General features: G+C 44.0%; 1 protein-coding gene across 4 annotated transcripts in view; it reads left to right on the forward strand.

Annotated features, from left to right (window-relative positions):
- Positions 1 to 14885: 14885 nt before the first annotated feature.
- Positions 14886 to 19708, forward strand: part of LOC123765814 (uncharacterized) — a 42293-nt gene continuing 37470 nt past the window's right edge. For 2 of the 4 annotated variants that reach the window (XM_069337377.1, XM_045754583.2), the window contains exon 1: positions 14888 to 14962. The gene's annotated coding sequence lies outside the window, so the exon portion shown is untranslated. Of the gene's footprint in view, positions 14963 to 19708 lie in introns of all 4 variants that reach the window. The other 2 variants (XM_069337378.1, XM_069337375.1) reach the window with 2 other exon arrangements.

Here is a 19708-nt window from a genome sequence, read left to right on the forward strand (position 1 = left end):
ATTCCTATGTCTAGCGTTATAATCACCTTTAATGATGGTAGGCTCAGTCTGAATACAGATAGGAAGGTCAGCATAATTAAAGTTACAAGGAGTCGATTATTTAGTACATAGTTGTTTTTCTCTTAAACTGGATGATAGAGGGGGAGTCTTTAACGTGATTGGGAATACATACATACATACATACATACATACATACATACATACATACATACATACATACATACATACATACATACATACATACATACATACATACATACATACATACATACATACATAGGGGCCTCGTAGCCTGGTGGATAGCGCGCAGGACTCGTAATTCTGTGGCGCGGGTTCGATTCCCGCACGAGGCAGAAACAAATGGGCAAAGTTTCTTTCACCCTAAGTGCCCCTGTTACCTAGCAGTAAATAGGTACCTGGGAGTTAGTCAGCTGTCACGGGCTGCTTCCTGGGGTGTGTGTGGTGTGAAAAAAAAAAAGTAGTGTAGTTAGTAAACAGTTGATTGACAGTTGAGAGGCGGGCCGAAAGAGCAAAGCTCAACCCCCGTAAAAACACAACTAGTAAACACAACTAGTAAACACATGCGTATATAAATACATGCGTATATACATGCGTATATAAATACATGCGTATATACATGCGTATATAAATACATACATACATACATACATGCGTACATACATACATCCATCCATCTATCCATACATACATACATGCATACATGCATGCATGCGTACATACATACATCCATCCATTTATCCATTCATACATGCATGCGTACATACATACATACATACATACATACATACATACATACATACATACATACATACATACATACATACATACACGTCCAGTCAGCATATAGCTATTTCGGGACAAAATCCAATACAGTTTATATTGGTGAGACGCCACTGTGATGAGGAGTTTAAATATCACAGGAACTGTAGGTTAATGTGTGACATAGGTGAGGTTAGATGAGGCACCTACAAGCATCAGCTGGAGGCTGATGGAGTGTTGTGGAGGCTGCTGGTACTATGCCCAGATGTTGGAGGGTGGATTTGACTCTCCCACCCTCCCTCCCCCCCCCACATTGACCGCAGAATGTCTAAGGTTACTTTCCACTCGCGCTTACCAAGGGTATAACCCCCGCCCCCCCCCCCCTCAACACACACACATGTATCAGATTCTTACAATATTTATGATTTACCAATTTATGTTACTACACTGACTCTCAATTTCACAACATTGTATAAACTTTGATGAATCGCTCGTCTATGGGTCATTCAATAATGTTAGCAGACTTCTAGATGTTACCACTGCTAGGTTTAGGCTCAGCTACAAGTACCTCTGGAAGTTTGTAACATCTGATGATGTAGATTTGACTAAATGTAAACTCTGTCAGCAGAACTATTCGCATACTTTGCGTCATTATATAATGGAACGTGAAAAATCGCGGAATTTAAAGATAACAACATCAATAGTGTCCATGAAATGTGTAAGTACTTCATTCATAATGATGTGCTGCCCGAAATCTTAGCGAAGTATCCAAAATTTGCTTACTGTAGGTAATGCATACACATGACTGTAAAGCTGCCGCCCAGTTGGGTGGGTGTGGAGCACATGAATGAAAAACTGCCGCCCAGTTGGGTGGGTGTGGAGCACATGACTGTAAAGCTGCCGCCCAGTTGGGTGGGTGTGCAGCACATGACTGTAAAGCTGCCGCTCAGTTGGGTGGGTGTGCAGCACATGACTGTAAAGCTGCCGCCCAGTTGGGTGGGTGTGGAGCACATGACTGTAAAGCTGCCGCCCAGTTGGGTGGGTGGGGAGCACATGAATGTAAAACTGCCGCCCAGTTGGGTGGGTGTGGAGCACATGACTGTAAAGCTGCCGCCCAGTTGGGTGGGTGTGCAGCACATGACTGTAAAGCTGCCGCCCAGTTGGGTGGGTGTGCAGCACATGACTGTAAAGCTGCCGCCCAGTTGGGTGGGTGTGGATCACATGACTGTAAAGCTGCCGCCCAGTTGGGTGGGTGTGGAGCACATGACTGTAAAGCTGCCGCCCAGTTGGGTGGGTGTGGAGCACATGACTGTAAAGCTGCCGCCCAGTTGGGTGGGTGTGGAGCACATGACTGTAAAGCTGCCGCCCAGTTGGGTGGGTGTGGAGCACATGACTGTAAAGCTGCCGCCCAGTTGGGTGGGTGTGCAGCACATGACTGTAAAGCTGCCGCCCAGTTGGGTGGGTGTGGAGCACATGACTGTAAAGCTGCCGCCCAGTTGGGTGGGTGTGGAGCACATGACTGTAAAGCTGCCGCCCAGTTGGGTGGGTGTGGAGCACATGACTGTAAAGCTGCCGCCCAGTTGGGTGGGTGTGCAGCACATGACTGTAAAGCTGCCGCCCAGTTGGGTGGGTGTGGAGCACATGACTGTAAAGCTGCCGCCCAGTTGGGTGGGTGTGCAGCACATGACTGTAAAGCTGCCGCCCAGTTGGGTGGGTGTGGAGCACATGACTGTAAAGCTGCCGCCCAGTTGGGTGGGTGTGCAGCACATGACTGTAAAGCTGCCGCCCAGTTGGGTGGGTGTGGAGCACATGACTGTAAAGCTGCCGCCCAGTTGGGTGGGTGTGCAGCACATGACTGTAAAGCTGCCGCCCAGTTGGGTGGGTGTGGAGCACATGACTGTAAAGCTGCCGCCCAGTTGGGTGGGTGTGCAGCACATGACTGTAAAGCTGCCGCCCAGTTGGGTGGGTCTGGAGCACATGACTGTAAAGCTGCCGCCCAGTTGGGTGGGTCTGGAGCACATGACTGTAAAGCTGCCGCCCAGTTGGGTGAGTGTGGAGCACATGACTGTAAAGCTGCCGCCCAGTTGGGTGGGTGTGCAGCAAGACTAGTAACTGTGTGACTCACCATAGATGTAAAGTGCCTTGTATAGTGACTGTTGTGAACCTCTTGTTGAATCACTTGTGACACAAAAGATTATTGATGTGTGTATTTGTGGTGGTGATTAAATATGTATGTGTATGTATATATGTATACGTATGAATATGTACATGTATGCATAAGTATGTGTACATTAATAATTTTGTAACTAGCGTCAAAAGATTGTTATTTGCTTAGCTAAACGAACTAGAGGGTTCAGTTCCTGAACCGATTATGTGCCTCTGTAATCCTTTACACCACCGCCCACGGGATGGGTATTATGGGGTGCATAATAAAGAAAGAAAATGAATTGACCGAACCCCACAATTCATTTAGCTAAGCAAGTTACAATCTTGATGAGCTAGTTACAAAATTCACTATAAGTCGTTACATCATAAATGAGTTCGAGATGGACCACAAGTAGTGCATTACATAATTTATCAGTAATGTGCAGCCTGTGATCCCCGCCTGGCTGGATACTGATACCTAGGTAATTGTCATGTGTCCGGACACCGGCGATAAGGTGGTATTATTTATTTAACTTAAGAGATATATATTTTTAAATGTTGTCACATTAACGGCTACACTTCCTTTCTTCTGACATATAGATTTTTAAAATTCATTAAAATATATGGAAACTAATTATACAATTTATTGGCTGGTGTGCAGGGCTTCACACTCTCAGAGCTAGCCATCAAGTAACTATCAAAACGCATATATCTTCGTTTTCACTTCAGTTTTATTTATGACAAAGGATTTTAAATGTAGCCTATATTTCTACCTTTCAGATGACATAAATACTTTCGTTAATTACAATATCTAGATCAAACTAACATTGATTTTCAAAAGGTTGTATATTTTCCATCAATGGAGAGCATCAGCCAAGAAGCCTTCTTTAAAATATTAATATCTTTCCTCACCCAATAAGATCTAATCTCTGAATAAAACGCAAAAAACGACTTGATTGTAACCTATCCACCGCTGCCCATTGGATGGGGGAGAGGGGGTTATGTGTAGGATAAACATATCAATTGTGACACTAGCCCTCCATATATGTCAGTTGCTGAAATTATAAACTGTACTTGTGGTCGGACTCGGACTCGAGCCCATTGTTGATGTGACAATGTGCATTGACTTTTGTAACTAGCTTATCAAGATTATAACTTGCTTGGCTATATGAATTGTGGGGCTCAGTCCCTGAGCCCATTTTGTGCCTCTGTAACACTCCACTATCGCTCATAGGATGAGTATGGGGTGCATAATAAATGAACTAAAATTAGCTCTGCCTTTTTGATAACATATACAATTATAAGCTTTATTTGTGAATCTCAATTAATTAAACAATATATCAAAGAGCCTGTAGGGTTCGGTGAGATGAGCGAAGAGACATGGGAGATTTTACATAAGTACAGTACATGGTAGTTTAAGTAGCGAACGCATGTCAACGAATAACGAGTATATATAACAAAACTATTGTCCTATGAAGTCGATTTAACTTCCAAACATATATTTTTTTAATAAATGTTAAATGTTTTCTGGCTAGTTATGTTAGATTTTATTAAAAATACGTATTCTACTTGTTAACATTATAATTTAAATTTGTGATAATTTGTGCAGAGAAGTGCGACAACTGGATATGCCAACAAACACTTTCTAAACAACGATATATCTTGGATAAGTCGCTCCACAACATTGACGCTTGGACCGTCGACTTCCTTTGATGCTACTTATTTACTTATTTCATAATGAAATTATATTAGTTTGGAGTAAATATATGTTTTCTCATGTTCTGCATTCAGCACCCACATTATAGTAAATATACCATATTACTTCATTACTTAAATAATGCCAGGAGGGTTTGAGTAGCTTTGGGTCTTTAGTGGACAGAATCTCCAATAGATGGGGCGAGAGTCGCTCCCTCTCTCTCGCCTGAGCAAGAGTCGAAACTTAATTTAAAATTGATATATCTTTGTTCTCGAACATGATATATTTCATTTGGTGAAATCATAATAATGTTCACATCTCGGTCTTTCTGGAGGCATATAAGATTTTAGGCTTTATTAACGTATCTTTGTTAATTATACAATATATCGGCAAGTGCGTAGGCGTCTGCACTCCATGCCCGACAAGCTACTGAGCGCTACTATAAAAACATATGTATCTTCACTTGAGCTATAAATATGTCTATTGTAATGTATTTAAAATGAAGCTCTTATTTCTATCTTGCTTAAGACATATAAAACATTTGTGTTTATTAACGAATTTACGTGAAATAAACATTGATTTGAGAGAGAGTTGCTCTGTCGTTCAGTCTGTACGGGGTGGGAGCTCCGTAATTTTTAAAATACATGTATCTTCATTAGAACTTTAAATATGTCCATGGTAAAGTGTTTAAAGTGAAGCTTATATGTCTGCCTTTCTTGAGACATATAAAACATATATGTTTATTAACGAATTCACTTGAAATAAACATTGTTCTGAGAGAGAGTTGCTCGGTCGATCAATCTGTCCGGGGTTAAAGCTCGGCTATTATAAAAGTACACGTATCTTCGCTTTAAATTTAAATATGCCCATGGTAAGGTATTTAGAATGAAGCTTATATCTCTATCTTTCTTGTGACATATAAAACTCTTACGTTTATTAAGGAATCTGTGTGAAATAGGCATGGTTCTGAGATGAATGCTGCGGTTTTCGAGCTCGACGCGCGGCAATGGACGCCATACACATCCAGTGGGTGTTATTGGACCCTATACCCATTTTATTTGTGGTTGGAGCCCCATACCCATTCTATGGGTGGTTGGAGCCCCATACCCATCCTGTGGGTTTTAGTGGACGCCATACTCATCCTGTGGGTGGTATTAGACCCCATACCCTTCCTGTGGGTGGATGTGATCCCCATACTCATCCTGTGGGTGGATGTGACCCTCATACCCATCCTGTGGGTGGTATTGGACCCCTTACCCACCTAACAGGTGGTAGTGGACAATATACCCATCCTGTAGTTGCTATAGTAGACACAATACCATCCTGTTTGCAGTAGTTTACCCCATAGACATTCCAACGTAACATCGTTTTCTGTTAGCGTTCCTACAAAACATCCTTTTAAGATTTGTAAAGCACAAACTATGGTATATAATATAGATTGGTGAAGGACTGTTATTCTATGTAATAATTTTTAGTGCTTATTATAATTTACTAAGAACAACTAATATTTCTCAAAACAAAACTACGAGCCTTCAATAGGAAGTAGCTGATCTGTAATATTCTAAGAGCATGGACAAAAGTAGGTAAATTTCACAACCCATGTGGGACCTGAAAACTACAATTTTCCTTATAATTGAACCAATCACGACTATTCTGCTATCTAGGTTGACGGACGGGTACTGTATGACGTAAATTGGTAAGTGAGGAAGAGTTTGGGCCTTGGAAAAAAAGTAACTGGAAATATATCACATATTTACTAATTCATATTCAACATAATGACTTTAAGCATTAAGTCATATATGTGCTGTCTTGTGTGAGAACGGGTTGAACTATGAGGAGATAAGGAAATTTCTAACAGATATAGCTTGGGAAACAGAGCTTAGAGGAAAGACGGCTCAAGACATGATGGACTACTTCACTCAGAAGTGTAAGGAGGCAACAGACAAGTTTGTCCCAGTCCAAAAGGGAAAAAAATAAATGCAGACAAGAAACCCATGGTTTAATCAAAGATGTAAGCAAGCAAAGCAACTAAGTAAAAGGGCGTGGAAAAGGAATAGAAATAACAGGACATAAGAGAGCAGAGAAAGATACTAGAGCTACAGGAATAAATACGTCAGGATGAGAACACCCTGGGAGACATAGCGACAATATGAAAACGACATAGTGAGCAAGGGCAAAGGCTCAACCTAATTTGTTGCACAGCCACATCGGGATAAAAACAACACCTACAGTTTAGACCTATTGTCTTATGTATGACCCTCTGTCCTGCGTGGCAGTGAATACCAGCATTACCCTCACTTCAGACTTAATTGAAATCCTCAGATTTGGCAAAATTGTAATTAATTTTGTCAATAAAGATGTTAATAATAATAATAGCGAAGGAACAGGTAATGAAATTGAGGGTTGGGGCAGACAGATTCACTACAAACGACAAGGAGGTATGCAAAGAACTCAATAAGAAGTTCCAGTAGGTCTTCACAGTAGAGCAAGGAGAAGTCCCAGAGATAGGAGAGGGAATATGTAACCAGACACCACTAGAGGAGTTTGTGATTACCAGTGGGGAGGTGAGGAAGCATCTGCTAGAACTGGATGTGACAAAGGCTGTAGGCCTGGATAGAATCTCACCATGGATACTAAAGAAAGGAGCAGAAGCTCTGTGCCTGCCACTATCCATGGTGTACAACAAATCACTGGTAACAGGTGAACTGCCAAAAAATTGAAAAATGGCCAATGTAGTCCCAGTATACAAGAATGGTGATAGGCAGGAGGCACTGAACTACACTGAAGCCAGTGTCCCTAACTTGCATACCATGCATGATGATGGAGAAGATTGTGCGAAACAGCTAGTGGAACATCTGGAGCGAAAGAACTTTGTAACACAACAGCAGCATGGTTTCAGGGATGGCAAATCATGCCTCACAGGATTAACTGAACTCTATGACCAGGCAACACATACCAGGCAAGATAAGAGAGGCCTGGGCAGACTGCATTTTTCTGGATTGCCAGAAAGCCTTTGTCACAGTACCACATAAGACTAGTGCACAAGCTGGAGATGCAGGCGGGAGCTGTGAACGTGAACGTCAAGAAAATGAAGAAGGGAATTAGATTCCCATTCAACTTTGAAACAGATGGAAGGCGCCAGATTGTTAAGAGAGGAGAGGAAAGGCTGGAAAAGACTAAGGTTATGAGGCCATAAAGCCAAAATGTCATCAACATAGTGAAGCCAGAGAGAGAGGGACGAGTATCAATATAAGGAAGGAGAACAGTTTCGAAGTATTCCATGTAGAAATTGGCAAGAACAGGGGAGAGAGGGGGACCCATAGCGACATAGGTTCAACACTTCGGGTTCTCCTTTTCCTGAACATGCGCGTCTTCTTCTTCAAGAACTTATTCATGCCACCTCCTTACAAGTTGACGATGCTTTTCTAATAGTACGTCAACATCAACGCTTTCTGTCATCTTCTCTTCCCAGTGATCTATGCAATATCCTATTTCCCATTGCATTTGACACTGCTCACCTCTCCTCTTCCTGCCACTCCTCCACACTACACAACAAACTTCAACGCCTGATCTCCAACAGTCCTTGGGCCAAATACTCTTTCTCTGACTGTGTTACCAACCTTTCATTTTCCCCTCTTTCTAAACATCAGCAAGAACTTCATGGACTTGGTCTTTCTTTTGTTACTTTCCTTGGCCCACGCTGTGGCATTGGCCTCATTAGTTCCTTTAACAGGTTTGTCAATTCTAACTCTAATACTCTTTCGGACCTGTCCGCCTTTATAGGGGGCCTTATACCCGTTCTTGACAACTTGTTTTCTAAAAATCACCACCTTCCTCGTCGCTTCCAGCTTGCCCTTGCCTCCCTAAAACCTAACAACTCTATTCTTATCCTTCCTTCCGACAAAGGCAATTCGGTGATTGTCCTTGACCGTGAGGACTACCTCCAGAAAGCAGATGTCTTGCTCTTTGACTCCCGTACATATGCCCCTCTGACTTCTAACCCTTTGGATTGCCTTAAAACTTCCTTTAATTACAAAAACTTCCCCGTCCCATTCCAAATCCTCATCCCTTCCAAGTGCTATATAGTCATAATAGCTTGTCGTTTTCCCCTTGATAACTCTCTCTTTCCCTCTCTAGTCCTTGTCCTCCTGACTTCGATCTCATTAAACGTTTCCGTGTCATCTGCCCTTCTCTACCTTACGTCTATGGTCTACCTAAAACTCATAAACCTGGTGTTCCTCTTCGTCCTATCGTTTCTTCAGTGCTCTGTCAGCTATCCTCTTGCCTCCTGGCTCGCTAAAACTCTGACGCCTTACCTTGGCACTTTTTTCCCTGCTCACCTTCGTTACTCTCAGGACTTCATAGAAAGACTGCGCCTGCAACCCTCTTGTAAGATGCTTAGTCTTGATGTCGACTCTCTGTTCACTAATGTTCCGCTTGATGGCGTTCTCTCTTTCCTTAGACAGAAGGCGTCTGAGGCCCTTCTTCCTCTCCCGCTTCCCACTGACGTTTTCCTCGATCTCATTAGACTCTGTGTTGACTCTAACTCTTTCTCTTTCAACGGTAAATATTACACTCAAACTTTCGGTGTCGCTATGGGTTCCCCTCTCTCCCCTGTTCTTGTCAATTTCTACATGGAATACTTCGAAACTGTTCTTCTTCCTTTTATTGATACTCGTCCCTCTCTCTGGCTTCGCTATGTTGATGACATTTTTGCCTTATGGCCTTATGACTTAAAAACTGTAATCTTTACCAGCCTCTCCTCTCTTAACAGTCTGGCTCCTTCCATCCATTTTGTTAAGGGGGGCAGGTGGTCGTACTGAGAGGTTCAATAGTGAAAATCACAGTTCTTAAAATAGTGGAAATAGGTAGGCCGGGCCCCCAGGGAAGAATGTTCCCAGCAATGAATACTTGTTTGGCTAGACTAAAGGTCTGCTGTCTAAGGTAGTCACCTACTCCACTCTAAACAGGATGAAAAGATACTTCCAGCTTGACGTATTAGAACGTTGTTACAACTTGCTATATTGGTTGTTATAACTGGTTAGGAGGTGTTAAGACTTGTTCGAACGTTGTACCAACGTCGTAGTTTCGGTGTGTGTTTGGCGGGAAGGAGGAAGAGAACTGAGCCCACAGGGAAGATTTAGACACCACAGCAGCCAGAACCAGAGAGAAGGAAGACCACAGTCTACCCAGCTCTCTAAGTATGCTGCCGGGAAGACATCCTAACTGATCGTGCAGCCACAATCATTACATGTCTTCACCGACCTTCGTTACTAGTTACTTTAACAATTTTAAGAATAGCTGATAACTAGGTTACTATTATATTTAATAATCAACAAGCTCAGAGTCTCAATGTTCTGTGAGAACCAAGATACATCTTACGTCTGGCAAGGAAGACGGAAACAAAGGTTCACCTGGAAATTCAGGATCCATGAATGTAAATGTTATTGTTAATTATATATCCTTCTCACATGATCCAGTCCTATCAATTAATATATAGTAATTATTTAGAGCTCAAATTGACCTCTGGTTGTCAAATAAGAACCCAGGGTCATAACACATTTCAAAGTTGAATGGGAATCTAAATCCCTCGTTCCTTTTCTTGACGTTCACGTTCACAACTCTGTGTCCGGGTTCTATTTCTCTGTCTACCACAAACCCATGCATAGTGGCATGTTCATTCAATTTTTTTCCTACCATCCTCTTTTTGTTAAGAAAAGTGTCCTCGTCTCACTCTTCCTCCGCGCTCTATGCATCAGCGACCCTCAGTTTCTTGATTCTGAAATTGCCTTTATCTACAAATAATACTCTCGCCTTGGTTACCCTTTGCATTTTTTCATCTGTACCTGCTCTCAAGCTAAACTAAATTTCTTTCATCCTAAACCTGCTTCCAACACTAGTAGCACTGTGCTCTGCCTTCCCTTCATATCTGAACTCAAAACATTTACTAATACCTTTCGTCCTCTTGACATAAAGTTCGCCTTTCGACAAACTAACACACTTCGTATGAATCTAGTTCACACTGCTCCTCCTGCTTCTAATGCTGCTGGTGTCTACTCTATTTACTGTTCGTCTTGTCCTCTCCAATACTTTGGTGAAACTGGCCGCACACTAAATGAAAGACTTAAAGAACACAAAAGAAATGTTAATTCTGCAGACACAAACAATGCTCTCTTCTGTCATGTGAGGGATTCTAATCATCCTATTGACTGGTCATCCTCCAAAATAACCTTTCCTGCCTCTACTCTACACAGACGCCGTCTTGATGAATCAGCTCTAATACACAATGTACCCAACATGGACTTGAGTCCTGGCTTTGTTGCTGTGGACTCTTCCCTTTCACAGTATATACTCAAATGCTCTAATCTTTCTAACAAACGTGACCTAACATAAGCTTACCTTTCCACTTATCTTTCTTTCTCTTTCCCTCTTTCTTTTTCTTCCCCTTGTTTTCTCTTACGATCCCTTTCTTATTCGTATTACTATCCCCTTTATTACACCGTACCTTTCGTACCGTTTGCCTTGCTTTTTCTTCTTCTAAGATTTTCTTTCCCTCACCTCTCTCTTGCCTATTTATTGCCTTCGCCTCCTTCCTTCATCATTACGGGCTATTCATGCCCGTGCCACCTCTTGGGTAGCATAATCTCCCCTATAATTAATCCACCTCTTGGGTGGATTAATAATCAATCAATCTTCTCTCATCACAATTGACTTGAGAATGGTCCAGGACCGACCGACACGTCGTCGTCCCTTCACTTTCTAGTGTGTGTGGTTTCGTCAACATATTTCAGCCACGTTATTGTGACTCCTCGTCTGCACAGGTGAGTACAGGTCCCCACCACCTCCCCATCCACACACAATCTCTCAGCACCTCCACACCCATACACAGGCGCCTCGTGGCTGAGTGGATAGCACGCTAGATAAGTAATCCTGTGGACTTGGGTTCGATTCCCGGTGCCGTCGAGAAACAAATGGGCAAAGTTTCTTACACCCTGATGCCCTTGTTACTTAGCAGTAATTAGGAACCTGGCAGTTAGACAGCTATTATGGGCTGCTTCCTGGGGATGTGTGTGTGGGGGGTGGGGAGAATAAATAATAAAAAATAGTTAGTAGTTAGTAACAATTGATTGATTGACAGTTGAGAGGCGGGCCGAAAGAGCAGAGCCCAACCCCCGCAAGCACAACTAGGAGAATACACAATCTCCCACCGTCTCCCCATCCACACACACAATCTCTCAGCACCTCCACACACACACACACAATCTCTCAGCACCTCCACACCCACACACAATCTCCCACCATCTCCCCGCCCACCTCAAAGGATTGGAGTTTTGATGAAATGGAAATTCCGGACTGTGACGGGTTCAGAGACTACATAACAGGAACTATGACAATGGGAGGACCTAAGATAATAGCAGCAGTCATTTACAACCCTCCCCTAATGACAGAAGACCCAGACAGGAGTTCGATTAGACCAACATGGCAACCAATAATATTATAGAGAGAGAGCAGCTTCAGTTGCCTGCAGGAATGGCTCCAGACTCTTAATTATGGGCGATTTCAACCATGCAAAGATAGACTGCGAGAATGGGTACCCACGTGGAGGTGCTGATACATGGAGAGCTAAACTCTTGGAACTGGCAGGAAGGAGCTTTCTGAGCCAACATGTCAGGGAACCCACAAGAATGAGAAGCAATGACGAACCAGCTAGACTCTACCTGATATTCACCTTGAATGAGTCAGAAATAAGGTAAGTCAGATTTGAAGCCCCCCATGGGAATGAGTGACCAGTGTATTGACATTTGAGTATCTGGTAGAGATAGGGATAACCTATCCAAGGATGGGATTGGAAGGAAAAAGACTAAATTACTGAAGAGGAAAATATGACGAGATGAGGAACTTCCTAATGGGAATACCATGGGAAACAGAGCTCAGAGAGAAGACTGTACAGGATATGATGGACTATGTCACTCAGAAGTGCCTGGAAGCTGCAGATAGGTTTACCCCGGCCCAAAAGGAGAAAAACGAAAAGCAACAGAAGAATCCATGGTTCAATCAGGAATGTAAGGTAATGAAGCAATTGAGTACAAGAACATGGAGAAACTACAGGAATAAGAGAACATCAGAGAGCAGGGAGAGATACCAGAAGGCCAGGAATGAGTTCCTCAGAAATGTATACCATGCAAGGTGATGGAGAAGATCGTGAGGAAAAGGCTTGTAGAGCATCTGGAGGGAAATAGCTTTGTAACACACCACCAGCATGGGTTCAGAGATGGTAAATCGTGCCTCACAGGTTTAATAGAATTCTATGACCAAGCAAATCAAATAGGCAAGAAAGAGAAGGTGGGTAGACTGCATTTGTTAGAAATTCTTTGACACAGTACCACATAAAAGGCTGTTACAAAAGTTGGAGCAGCAGGCTGGAGTAAAAGGTAAGGTGCTCCAGTGGATAAGAGAGTATTTAAGCAACAGGAAACAGCGAGTAAATGTGAGGGAAGAGACATCAGAGTGGCGAGATGTCACTAGCGGAGTCCCACAGGGCTCAGTACTTGGCCCATCCTGTTTCTAATATATGTAAACGATCTTCCAGAGGGTATAGACTCATTCCTCTCAATGTTTGCTGATGATGCGAAAATTATGAGAAGAATCAAAACAGATGAAGATAGACAGAGACTACAGGACGACCTGGATGAACTGGTGGAATTTTCTAGAAAATGGCTACTAACATTCAACTCAGGAAAGTGTAACGTAATGAAATTAGGCGAAGGGAGCAGAAGGCTGAACACAAGGTACCATCTGGGAGGTGAAATCCTGCAAGAGTTAAATAGAGAGAAAGATCTGGGGGTTGATATCACACCGATCCTGTCCCCAGAGGCCCACATCAAAAGGATATCATCCGCGGCATATGGTTATCTTGAGATATCTTGAGATGATTTCGGGGCTTTAGTGTCCCCGCGGCCCGGTCCTCGACCAGGCATCCACCCCCAGGAAGCAGCCCGTGACAGCTGACTAACACCCAGGTACCTATTTTACTGCTAGGTAACAGGGGCATAGGGTGAAAGAAACTCTGCCCATTGTTTCTCGCCGGCGCTTGGGATCGAACCCAGGACCACAGGATCACAAGTCCCGCGTGCTGTCCTCTCGGCCGACCAGCTCCCTGGTAGATGGTAGATTGGCCAACACAAGAACTACCTTTAGAAACTTGTTTAAGGAATCGTTCAGGACATTGTATACCACTTTTGTCAGACCAATCCTGGAATATGCAGCTCCAGCCTGGAGTTCATACCTAGTTAAACATATGACAAAGTTAGAGAAGATTCAGAGGAATGCCTGGTTGAAGACCGGGCCGCGGGGACGCTAAGCCCTGAAACCATCTCAAAGTAACCTCAAGGTATGCCACCAGACTCGTCCCCGGAATTGAGGTATGACCTACGAGGAAAGGCTAAGGGAGTTGTACCTCACGTCCCTGGAAAACAGAAGAGTAAGGGGAGACACGATAACCACCTACAAACCTCTCAGGGAAATTGACAGGGTGAACAAAGACAAACTCTTTAGCACGGGTAGAACATGAACAAGGGGACACAGGTGGAAAATTTGGATCCAAATGAGCCACAGAGACGTTAGAAAGAATGTTTTCAGTGTCAGAGAAGTTAACAATTGGAATGCATTAAGCAGTGATGTGGTGGAGACAGACTTCATACACATTTTCAAATGTAGATTTGATCAGAGCCCAGTAGGCTCAGGAATCTGTACATCAGTTAATTGACGGTTGAGAGACAGGACCAAAGAGCCAAAGATCAACCCCCGTAATTACAACTAGGTGAGAACAATCCCCCACCACATCCCCGCCCATACAAAATCCACCACCTCCCTACCCACACACAATCCACCCAGTACTATCTCCCTGCCTTGGTTACCTTAATTACTGTGGCTTGAAGGATACGTATCTCCACGCCCCACTCACTGATAACGGCCCAATATATCCTCCACACAGTCACCCCCCTCCCCATACCCCATATCATCCCCCCCCATCCACTAGTACACAGCACAATCATGGTGCAACAACAACAGCAGCGTTGCCAAACCACAGATCAATAGCTCTCGTCAACTCAGGAACACAATTTATCAAAAATAAACTCAATGCAAATAAATGTCTTAACAATTATTAACTCTTAAAAATTTAATAATTTACAAACTGTTACATTGACCTAAACACTGGGAGGACATCAAGATGTGGCACCTGCGAGGCCCTCCACATATAACACAGGGGACGATGCTTCTCTCAGTCTCCAGGATCACGACGGAGTGAGCGGTCAGAGAGCGGTCCTCGTCCTTGCTAGCGTGAGTATGATCAGGAGGCTATTGGAGTCATTATTATGTACACCATACTCTTCCTGTGAGTAATAGTGGTCACCATACTCTTCCTGTGAGTAATAGTGGTCACCATACTCTTCCTGTGAGTAATAGTGGTCACCATACTCTTCCTGTGAGTAATAGTGGTCACCATACTCTTCCTGTGAGTAATAGTGGTCACCATACTCTTCCTGTGAGTAATTGTGGTCACCATACTATTCCTGTGAGTAATAGTGCTCACCATACTCTTCCTGTGAGTAATAGTGGTCACCAAACTCTTCCTGTGAGTAATAGTGGTCACCATACTCTTCCTGTGAGTAATAGTGCTCACCATACTCTTCCTGTGAGTAATAGTTGTCACCATACTCTTCCTGTGAGTAATAGTTGTCACCATACTCTTCCTGTGAGTAATGGTGGTCACCATACTCTTCCTGTGAGCAATAGTGGTCACCATACTCCTTTCCTGTAAGAAATAGTGGTCACCATACCCATCGTGTGAGTAAAGTGGTCACCATACCCATCGTGTGAGTAAAAGTGGTCACCATACCCATCGTGTGAGTAAAGTGGTCACCATACCCATCGTGTGAGTAAAGTGGTCACCATACCCATCGTGTGAGTAAAGTGGTCACCATACCCATCGTGTGAGTAAAGTGGTCACCATACCCATCCTGTGAGTAAAAGTGGTCACCATACCCATCCTGTGAGTAAAGTGGTCACCATACCCATCCTGTGAGTAAAGTGGTCACCATACCCATCCTGTGAGTAAAGTGGTCACCATACCCATCCTGTGAGTAAAGTGGTCACCATACCCATCGTGTGAGTAAAGTGGTCACCATACCCATCCTGTGAGTAAAGTGGTCACCATACCCATCGTGTGAGGAATAGTGGTCAACGTACCATACTCTTCCTGTGAGTAATAGTGGTCACCATACTCTTCCTGTGAGTAATAGTGGTCACCATACTCTTCCTGTGAGTAACGTGGTCACCATACCCATCGTGTGAGTAAAGTGGTCACCATACCCATCGTGTCAGTAAAGTGGTCACCATACCCAACGTGTGAGTAAAGTGGTCACCATACCCATCGTGTGAGTAAAGTGGTCACCATACCCATCCTGTGAGTAAAAGTGGTCACCATACCCATCCTGTGAGTAAAGTGGTCACCATACCCATCCTGTGAGTAAAGTGGTCACCATACCCATCCTGTGAGTAAAGTGGTCACCATACCCATCCTGTGAGTAAAGTGGTCACCATACCCATCGTGTGAGTAAAGTGGTCACCATACCCATCCTGTGAGTAAAGTGGTCACCATACCCATCGTGTGAGGAATAGTGGTCAACGTACCATATTCTTCCTGTGAGTAATAGTGGTCACCATACTCTTCCTGTGAGTAATAGTGGTCACCATACTCTTCCTGTGAGTAACGTGGTCACCATACCCATCGTGTGAGTAAAGTGGTCACCATACCCATCGTGTCAGTAAAGTGGTCACCATACCCATCGTGTCAGTAAAGTGGTCACCATACCCATCGTGTGAGTAAAGTGGTCACCATACCCATCGTGTCAGTAAAGTGGTCACCATACCCATCGTGTGAGTAAAGTGGTCACCATACCCATCCTGTGAGTAAAAGTGGTCACCATACCCATCCTGTGAGTAAAGTGGTCACCATACCCATCCTGTGAGTAAAGTGGTCACCATACCCATCCTGTGAGTAAAGTGGTCACCATACCCATCCTGTGAGTAAAGTGGTCACCATACCCATCGTGTGAGTAAAGTGGTCACCATACCCATCCTGTGAGTAAAGTGGTCACCATACCCATCGTGTGAGTAATAGTGGTCACCATACTCTTCCTGTGAGTAATAGTGGTCACCATACTCTTCCTGTGAGTAATAGTGGTCACCATACTCTTCCTGTGAGTAAAGTGGTCACCATACCCATCGTGTGAGTAAAGTGGTCACCATACCCATCCTGTGAGTAAAGTGGTCACCATACCCATCGTGTGAGTAATAGTGGTCACCATACCCATCCTGTGAGTAAAGTGGTCACCATACCCATCGTGTGAGTAATAGTGGTCACCATACTCTTCCTGTGAGTAATAGTGGTCACCATACTCTTCCTGTGAGTAATAGTGGTCACCATACTCTTCCTGTGAGTAATAGTGGTCACCATACTCTTCCTGTGAGTAAAGTGGTCACCATACCCATCGTGTGAGTAAAGTGGTCATCATACTCTTCCTGTGAGTAAAGTGGTCATCATACCCATCGTGTGAGTAAAGTGGTCACCATACCCATCGTGTGAGTAAAGTGGTCACCATACCCATCGTGTGAGTAAAGTGATCACCATACCCATCGTGTGAGTAAAGTGGTCACCATACCCATCGTGTGAGTAAAGTGGTCACCATACTCATCCTGTGAGTAAAGTGGTCACCATACCCATCGTGTGAGTAAAGTGGTCACCATACCCATCGTGTGAGTAAAGTGGTCACCATACCCATCGTGTGAGTAAAGTGGTCACCATACTCTTCCTGTGAGTAAAGTGGTCACCAAACCCATCGTGTGAGTAAAGTGGTCACCATACCCATCGTGTGAGTAAAGTGGTCACCATACTCATCGTGTGAGTAAAGTGGTCACCATACTCTTCCTGTGAGTAAAGTGGTCACCATACCCATCGTGTGAGTAAAATGGTCACCATACCCATCCTGTGAGTAAAGTGGTCACCATACCCATCGTGTGAGTAAAGTGGTCACCATACCCATCGTGTGAGTAAAGTGGTCACCATACCCATCCTGTGAGTAAAGTGGTCACCATACCCATCGTGTGAGTAATAGTGGTCACCATACTCTTCCTGTGAGTAATAGTGGTCACCATACTCTTCCTGTGAGTAATAGTGGTCACCATACTCTTCCTGTGAGTAATAGTGGTCACCATACTCTTCCTGTGAGTAAAGTGGTCACCATACCCATCGTGTGAGTAAAGTGGTCATCATACTCATCCTGTGAGTAAAGTGGTCACCATACCCATCATGTGAGTAAAGTGGTCACCATACCCATCGTGTGAGTAAAGTGGTCACCATACCCATCGTGTGAGTAAAGTGGTCACCATACTCTTCCTGTGAGTAAAGTGGTCACCAAACCCATCGTGTGAGTAAAGTGGTCACCATACCCATCGTGTGAGTAAAGTGGTCACCATACTCATCGTGTGAGTAAAGTGGTCACCATACTCTTCCTGTGAGTAAAGTGGTCACCATACCCATCGTGTGAGTAAAATGGTCACCATACCCATCCTGTGAGTAAAGTGGTCACCATACCCATCGTGTGAGTAAAGTGGTCACCATACCCATCCTGTGAGTAAAGTGGTCACCATACCCATCGTGTGAGTAATAGTGGTCACCATACTCTTCCTGTGAGTAATAGTGGTCACCATACTCTTCCTGTGAGTAATAGTGGTCACCATACTCTTCCTGTGAGTAAAGTGGTCACCATACCCATCGTGTGAGTAAAGTGGTCACCATACCCATCCTGTGAGTAAAGTGGTCACCATACTCTTCCTGTGAGTAAAGTGGTCACCATACCCATCGTGTGAGTAAAATGGTCACCATACCCATCCTGTGAGTAAAGTGGTCACCATACCCATCGTGTGAGTAAAGTGGTCACCATACCCATCCTGTGAGTAAAGTGGTCACCATACCCATCGTGTGAGTAAAGTGGTCACCATACCCATCGTGTGAGTAAAGTGGTCACCATACTCTTCCTGTGAGTAAAGTGGTCACCAAACCCATCGTGTGAGTAAAGTGGTCACCATACCCATCGTGTGAGTAAAGTGGTCACCATACTCATCGTGTGAGTAAAGTGGTCACCATACTCTTCCTGTGAGTAAAGTGGTCACCATACCCATCGTGTGAGTAAAATGGTCACCATACCCATCCTGTGAGTAAAGTGGTCACCATACCCATCGTGTGAGTAAAGTGGTCACCATACCCATCCTGTGAGTAAAGTGGTCACCATACCCATCGTGTGAGTAATAGTGGTCACCATACTCTTCCTGTGAGTAATAGTGGTCACCATACTCTTCCTGTGAGTAATAGTGGTCACCATACTCTTCCTGTGAGTAAAGTGGTCACCATACCCATCGTGTGAGTAAAGTGGTCACCATACCCATCCTGTGAGTAAAGTGGTCACCATACCCATCGTGTGAGTAATAGTGGTCACCATACCCATCCTGTGAGTAAAGTGGTCACCATACCCATCGTGTGAGTAATAGTGGTCACCATACTCTTCCTGTGAGTAATAGTGGTCACCATACTCTTCCTGTGAGTAATAGTGGTCACCATACTCTTCCTGTGAGTAATAGTGGTCACCATACTCTTCCTGTGAGTAAAGTGGTCACCATACCCATCGTGTGAGTAAAGTGGTCATCATACTCTTCCTGTGAGTAAAGTGGTCATCATACCCATCGTGTGAGTAAAGTGGTCACCATACCCATCGTGTGAGTAAAGTGGTCACCATACCCATCGTGTGAGTAAAGTGATAACCATACCCATCGTGTGAGTAAAGTGGTCACCATACCCATCGTGTGAGTAAAGTGGTCACCATACTCATCCTGTGAGTAAAGTGGTCACCATACCCATCGTGTGAGTAAAGTGGTCACCATACCCATCGTGTGAGTAAAGTGGTCACCATACCCATCGTGTGAGTAAAGTGGTCACCATACTCTTCCTGTGAGTAAAGTGGTCACCAA

This window comes from Procambarus clarkii, chromosome 37 (genome assembly GCF_040958095.1).
Source record: "Procambarus clarkii isolate CNS0578487 chromosome 37, FALCON_Pclarkii_2.0, whole genome shotgun sequence".
In the NCBI taxonomy this organism is placed as follows: Eukaryota; Metazoa; Arthropoda; class Malacostraca; order Decapoda; family Cambaridae; genus Procambarus; species Procambarus clarkii.